Source organism: Hevea brasiliensis, chromosome 8 (genome assembly GCF_030052815.1).
Source record: "Hevea brasiliensis isolate MT/VB/25A 57/8 chromosome 8, ASM3005281v1, whole genome shotgun sequence".
Taxonomy (NCBI): Eukaryota; Viridiplantae; Streptophyta; class Magnoliopsida; order Malpighiales; family Euphorbiaceae; genus Hevea; species Hevea brasiliensis.
In genome coordinates this window covers 2015899-2023271 of record NC_079500.1, presented here as the reverse complement: position 1 = coordinate 2023271, position 7373 = coordinate 2015899, and the positions used below count along the sequence as shown (strand labels likewise).

Below are 7373 nucleotides of genomic sequence, written 5' to 3'. Positions count from 1 at the left end.
TAGAAACCATTGCATCCTAGGGAAAATATTAGCCAAAGTTAAGAATTGAAATCTAGAAAATGTTAAGTTGAACCCAGAATGCCATTTGATACCTGTGTGTTCATTTAGCCATAACTCCTACTAGGAAATTCCATTTGAGATGTGCCAATATGATCTGGAAACATGATACTTAGGGCTACAACATTGATTTAGACACCTTTTCCAAATTCTAAGTGTAAAGACCCTAAAAAGAGGGTCAAACATACTGCCCTGAAGTTGGTTTTTACCCTTATAGGACTGAGAGTCCAGGTTAATACATTGACCATAACTCACTATACCAAGCTTGAAAAATTATGAAATTGTACCTGGGAGTCCCTAAGACATAGAAGAACATATCTTGTAAAGGAACCTAAGTCTAAAAATGACCATAAAATGATCAAATGACTGGTCAAAAATTTATTGACCAAGAATTATAAATTCTGGACAGCTTAGAGGCAAACGGACCAGTTATGGTATTTTGACCATAACTTGAGTTCTATAACCCCAAATTCAGTGATTTAAAAACTAAAATTCAAGTTTAAACATAGAGGAGCAATTGTTATGAAGGAAGTGTGACTAAATAAACATCCTAACCTAATCAAATTCCTAGATAAAGATAATACATCAATATGAACCTAAAGAAAGGTTCATGGGAAAAATGCTATATATGATAATTAAAATACTCATAAGGATAATTAAATATTAAAAATGATATGAATATGTAAATTGGGACTAATGTCCTATTAATATGAAATTAATGGTACCAATGAACAGTACCAGAAAATAGTAACAGTGAATAGTGCTAAAATAATTAAAAATGTTTAATTGCCCATAGTATACCTAGATTTATTTATTTAGTTTGGATAAATTGGTATACCAATTAGGGACCACAGATTGCAGGACAGCTTACAGAGCAAATCATGAACTGGCAATTTATGTCTGGTATGATTGTTCTACAGGCTATATGCCTACTTACTGGCCATTGTGCCTACTTTATTTCTGGCTTTACAAGCCTGACAGCGGGTCTCGTGCCTGACACCTGGCCTCGTGCCTGACAGATGTATACAGGGTAGACATATGGCTGTCTAACCCGTATACTCCCGTCTATCCAGCTTTTATAATTTGTTATAGGTTTCTTGGACATTGATAATAATTAATTAATAATGAATATACAATAAGTAAACAGGAAAGATCCCAATAATTTTAATTGATTCCAAAGTGCAATAAAAAAATGCAAAAGACCCAAAATTTATGATTATTATAAATATTAATTCAATTGTTTAATTATTGTTATTATAAATTATGCACCACTAAGCGTTATGCTTAGCGCGTTGGTTTTCCATCGCGTAGGTACTGAAGATCAGCAGCCGCCACAGTAGTATTCGGACAGAGTTCCGACCAGATCTGCCATCGATCATAGTCACCTCACCGGTCTTTTGTATTTTGGTAGGGCCCATGTGTAGACTAGTATTTTGGTTCATTATTTCTAGTCATGATATAATTACTAGTTTATGATGTATTTTATTTTGGACTTGAAATGAAAACTTATAATTTATTATCTATGAATTTCCATATGAATGCAATAGATGACACTTCATTTTGAGATCTCATAAATAGTTGTGAATGATATGATAAAAGAGAATATGATATGGAAATATGTGAGATGACTATGAATATGTTAACACGTGATAGTGGAACCCGCCAGATGCTAATAAAACAGAGGAGGATCTGTCCGGGTCTCCATAGAAATAAGATATATATAAAAAAAAAATCTACACATAAATTACCTGATTTAAATGACATTAAAATTTACAATAGACATGACAAGACAAGATAGGGTGCTCCGGCACCGAATGTGGCACTTCTTGCTCGGCTATACAATAGACGGGTAAGGGGCGTCACATTTTGGCCTCTTCTACTCTCTACCAAGACATTCTCAATCTGATCTTTTCCATTTTACGGGCTCTGAGTGAAAGATTAGTTTGGAAAGGATAATCTTACCAGCCTGGGTTGGCGTGCAAGCTATATCTTCATAAAAACTAAACTAAATCCAGTTAGCATTATGGATTGTTGATAATCTGTTAAATTTACTCTACTAGTGACGAGAGGATTGTTGATTCATGCAATCCTACATTTGCGTACCTTAATCAAATCTGCTATAGTAAACAGATTTGTTGTTTGAATTGTTTTCCATTTATGGTTTTTTTATCTTCTTGTTTTATATTTCCTTCTTTCATTCTTTTCCATGATACGCTCTGCGCACAATTTCAAATAACCAAAGAATATCCAGCACAAACGCAGAACAAACTTAAACAAGCATCATTGCAAAATCATGTTCAACCACAGAACATAGAACTACTGGATGCTTATCCTATCATCAGGCCCATCTGATATCATACAAAAAAACTTAAGCCCTACTCATGAGTCGTGGCAATTCCTTAAGTTTCCTTATCTAAATTGAAGTAACCCTAGCTTAATTTTGTCAATAGGAAACGATCATAGCAGACTGAATCCAACAATCCGTTGAAATTATATTTGATGTATGAGAAATGGTTCTTCATTTAAAGTTACGAATTAAACATGCACAAGATTAACGTCGAAATCAATGTAATATACTCCCAATCCAAAGAATAGAAAAGAAACAGTAATTGTAGCTACAGCTACGACAACCCCTTAAAGACTTGTAAAGGATTAGGATACATCTTCAACTTTTGTTAACCCTAACACACTCAACAATCCATTCACTGTATATGTCGAATTGTCGATTGGCTCTGTCAAAGGAGTGGTGGAGGTCGAAAAGCTTGCTTTGCACGCACGGCATCCAACTTCGCCCATGAACAACTTCCTATCGATGATGCACTCCACAGCGTTGGGATGGTTGCAAAAGGGACAAGTGAAGACAGTGTCGAGCTTCTCCACCGGCACTGGCTTATTAACAACTCGCTTCGATCTCCTTCTTGCCATGGCAATTGCGGAATTCTCGATCGATTCAGGGAAAAGATTGCAAAAGACTGACTTGATGAATATCACCTTTCTTGATGCCCTGACTGATAACGATCTAGCATTTGCGCATATATACATGTAGCCTTTTCAGTGCAAATCCTAACAGGATTCGGATTTTGAAATGGCGGTGACTTGTAAAGCTGCCCGTTTCTACCAGTCTTATTATTTACTTACTTCTTTAACTTGTCGTTTCATGCACTAAAACATACCGTTTATATTTTGGAAAATAAAATGAAAGATTAAATTTTATATTTATTACTTTTTAGTCCCTACATTTTTCTAAAATTATAAAAAATACTTTTTTATTAAGGTCAAATTCTAAAATACCAAACCTCTTTAATTATTTGTAAGAAAGCATGTGCACTAATTGAAAAATGTGAATAATATTTTATTATATATTATTTGTTAAATATTTTCATTGTTATTTATGTAAATTTTATTTCACATAACTTGAAATCTATATATATAGAGTTTCATGTGAAAATAATTTTGCACACTATGCATTTTTTAATTAAATTATTTGAGAATTCATAAAATAAATATAATTGATAAATAAAAATTTTAGCTAATGTAAAATTTTATTAATATTATTTTAGAAAAATAAATAAAAAAAAGGAAGGGACTCAAACAATGCATTGCTTTAATATTATAATATAAATAGAAAACAAGAATTTTTTTTTTTTTTTAATCAATGGGTAAAAATGAAAAACCGTGTTAAAGAAAACCATTCTAAATCACATTTTAGAGAAAATGAGTCTCGTTTACCATTTATTCCCCCGCGTTATTTTGCAAAATAAAAGCTATATTAATAAAAAAATAATTTTATTGTGTAATCAAACAAGTCGTGTTGATGCATGGGCTTGAGTTAGTGTGGACTCATGATTTTGGAAAAGGGGAGTTGGAGAGAGTGACCAACGCAGAGATTCAACTTAGAGGACCCGATTAAAATATAATTCTAACTTTTTAAATAAATTTGACTTGTTAAAAATTAAATGAAAGTGCTCTTAATTAAAAATCATAATAAATGTTTAATAATATAAATTATTAAATTAAAAATATATTGATAGTTTAAAATTAAAAAATTTATCTAATTTATCTAAAATATAATTTTTTAAAAACAAATATAAAAAACAAATTCAATTATAATTATAGATTAAATAAAATAAATGATAATAATTCTTCATTTCTAATATTATGAAAGGGAAAAATTTTTTTAATCGGAGCATGAAGAAATTCTAGCAAGATAGAGATTCTTGTAATAATAATGAGATTATCAAATTAATAAAAAAAATTACCAAACTTTATAAGTTGAATTTCAAGATATAGAAGTTAGTGAATGTGTATTTGTTAGAAGAGAAAAATAATAAAATAGAATTGATTAAAAAAAAAGGGCAAAACACAACAACAGTTTGAAATTTTTTTCTTTTTTGAAAGATAATACTATCAGTATCTTTCTTTTAACAAAGCAATAATTTTTTTTTTATAAAATTACTAATAAAATCCTTAAAATATTTTAAAATATTTGAGGGTCCAGTGCCCAATCACTACACTATTAAAAAAATTTTAAAATACAATGACAATTGGTTTTTTATATGAAACAATGACAATAAAAAGAAATTTCCTTTGTTCTCAAGGGTAAAATTGCAAATTAAATGCATTTTTGTGGTTGTGAGGTTGTCTTGGACTGTTTCATACCATTAACTCAAGCATATATAATTTTCTAAAATCGAATTTCATTTGCAAAATCTTGAATAATTTTTTTTTAATTTCATATGAATTGAATTTAAAGAATTATAATCGAGGTTGTCTTGAATAATAACTTATCACCTTATATATTACTGTTATTTTGTGATTAGAAGAACTCCAAAATAATACAATATTCTTTTTATAGATTGTATTTTTTCAATTGTATCTAAAATGTTACATTTCTAAGAAGTATTCTTTCAACCCAGAGTTTCAATACTATCCTAAAATTAGAAATGTGAATGAGTAGTTGGTTTTATTTGCAGAGATTCTCTGCAAGTCATCACGTCAGCCAATGGGGACGCCATTCAAACTGGCGTGCAGAGCTCGGGACGCCATTCATAATAGCGTGTGCATTGTTCTGACAATTTTACCTCACATCGGCGTAGAGCTCATCATCACTTGGGATGCAAGTTATAGTAGCATCCGAGCGGCGACGCTATTAAAAGTAGCATCCAGAGTTCATTAAAATTTCAAAACCCCAGCCACCTCCATTTATCCTTCTCACTAACCCTCAATCACTCTCATTTATTGCGATCCTCTCATCCCTTTCTTCTCCATTGTTGTGGATCATTGTGCTGCTCGTCGAACCAGGTGGTGGAGCCAGCTTCTGCTCGGTGGTCCAACAACCAGAAGAGGACCTCCGGTGGTGGACCAGCAAGGAAAAAAAAGGCTTTCTTTGTTTGTGGTGGAAAAAGCTAAGTGAAAAGTTGAAGAGGTGATTTGTGGTGGTATATTATACTGTCAAAAGGTACGTATGTTCATTGTTGAAGAAAACAAACATATATTATATTTATATGTTTGAGCGTTTAAATACGTTTATTTTTGTATAAAGTTGATAAAATTTTTGTTTAAATATGCATGCATGTCTGCCTTAGTGTGTAGTTTTTTTTTTTTTTTTAGACTATAGGGTAATATTTCCATACATTAGAGTAAAAAAGAGTGATTTATTGATAATATTTTCATATGAATTTATTCAGTAATATTTTCATATTTGTCTCATTGTTGTAATAACTAGTTTATAGGTTACCCAAAAAATGATAGGAAATAATTTTAATAATATAAAAAAATAGATATATGTATATATATAAAATAAATATAGTAATAGTATGATAGTTTTATAATTTGTCAGGTGGTGCAAAGAGGGCAGCTGGGACGCTAGTATTACTAGCTTTTTGCGGTGTAACGCTAGAATGACTCGCATCCTGACTCAGGACGAGAGTTATACTGGCGTCTTCATGGCTTCTTCATGCTGCAATCTCCACATAAGTACAATTCATACCATTTTGGTAATTTCTGAATGGATCACCCCCTTCTGGTAATTTTATATCTACAGTGCCTTGTCTGGTAAAAATCTCCCAACTGGGCATGGTTAAGGTTAAGACTGCAAAATGTATAATAATGCTAATATTTCTATGAAACTTTATTCTCTATTTTTATATTATTTACTTAACCTTTACTTGCATTTGAATGCAAAACAAGATTGTTATATGGTATTTTTCTAACTTGTTATGTTTTATTATTTAGATATTCTTCCCTCTTAATTAGCTCAACATCTAAAGCTATCTATGATGGGATCAGTGCTCTAATTTTCTGCGGATATATTATTTATGGCACTGACAACCTCATCAAGCGCTACTCATAATGATGAATATATTTTGGCCTCTGCTGCTCTCTACCAGGACATTCTCAATCTGTTCTTTTCCATTTTGCGGGTTCTGAGTCAAAGATTAGTTTGTACGGGATAATCTTAGCAGCCTGGGTTGGCATGCTAGCTATATCTTCATAAAAACTAAACTAAATCCAGTTAACATTGTGGATGGTTGATAATCTGTTAAATTTACTCTACTAGTGGCGAGAGGATTGTTGATTCATGCAGAATCCTAATGTCCTGCATTTACGTACGCCTTGATCAAATCTGCTATCGTAAATAGATTTGCTGTTGGAATTGTTTTCCATTTATGGTTCTTTTTAGCTTCTTGTTTAATATTTCCTTCTTTCATTCTTTTCCATGATATACTCAGCGCACAATTTCAAATAACCAAAGAATATCCTGCACAAACGCAGAACAAACTTAAACAAGCATCATTGCAAAATCATGTTCAACCACAGAACATAGAACTACCAGATGCTTGTCTTATCATCTGTCCTATCAGAAATCATATAAACAAGCTTAAGCCCTACTCATGAGTCGTGGCAATTCCTTAAGTTTCCTTATCTAAATTGAAGTAACCCTAGCTTAATTTTGTCAATAAGAAACGATCATAGCCAACTGAATCCAACAATGCGTTGAAATTATATTTCATGCACAAGAAATGATTCTCCATTTAAAGTTACGAATTAAACATGCATAAGATTAACGTCAAACACAATGTAATATACTCCCAATCCAAAGAAAAAAAAGAAACAGTAATTGTACCTAAAGCTACGACAACCCATTAAAGACTATTTAAGATCAGGATACATCTTCAGCTTTTGTTAACCCTAACACACTCATCAATCCATTCACCGTATATGTCGATTGGCTCTGTCAAAGGAGTGGCGGAGGTCGAAAAGCTTGCTTTGCACGCACGGCATCCAGCTTCGCCCACGAACAACTTCCTATCGAT

General features: G+C 32.0%; 1 long non-coding RNA gene across 1 annotated transcript; it reads left to right on the top strand.

The window, feature by feature from the left end:
- The first annotated feature begins 5259 nt into the window (after window positions 1-5259).
- LOC131182446 (uncharacterized) lies at window positions 5260-6678 on the top strand. Its single transcript, XR_009150779.1, has 3 exons — window positions 5260-5515; window positions 5897-6053; window positions 6292-6678. It is a non-coding gene; the product is annotated as an uncharacterized LOC131182446 (long non-coding RNA).
- Window positions 6679-7373: the final 695 nt, after the last annotated feature.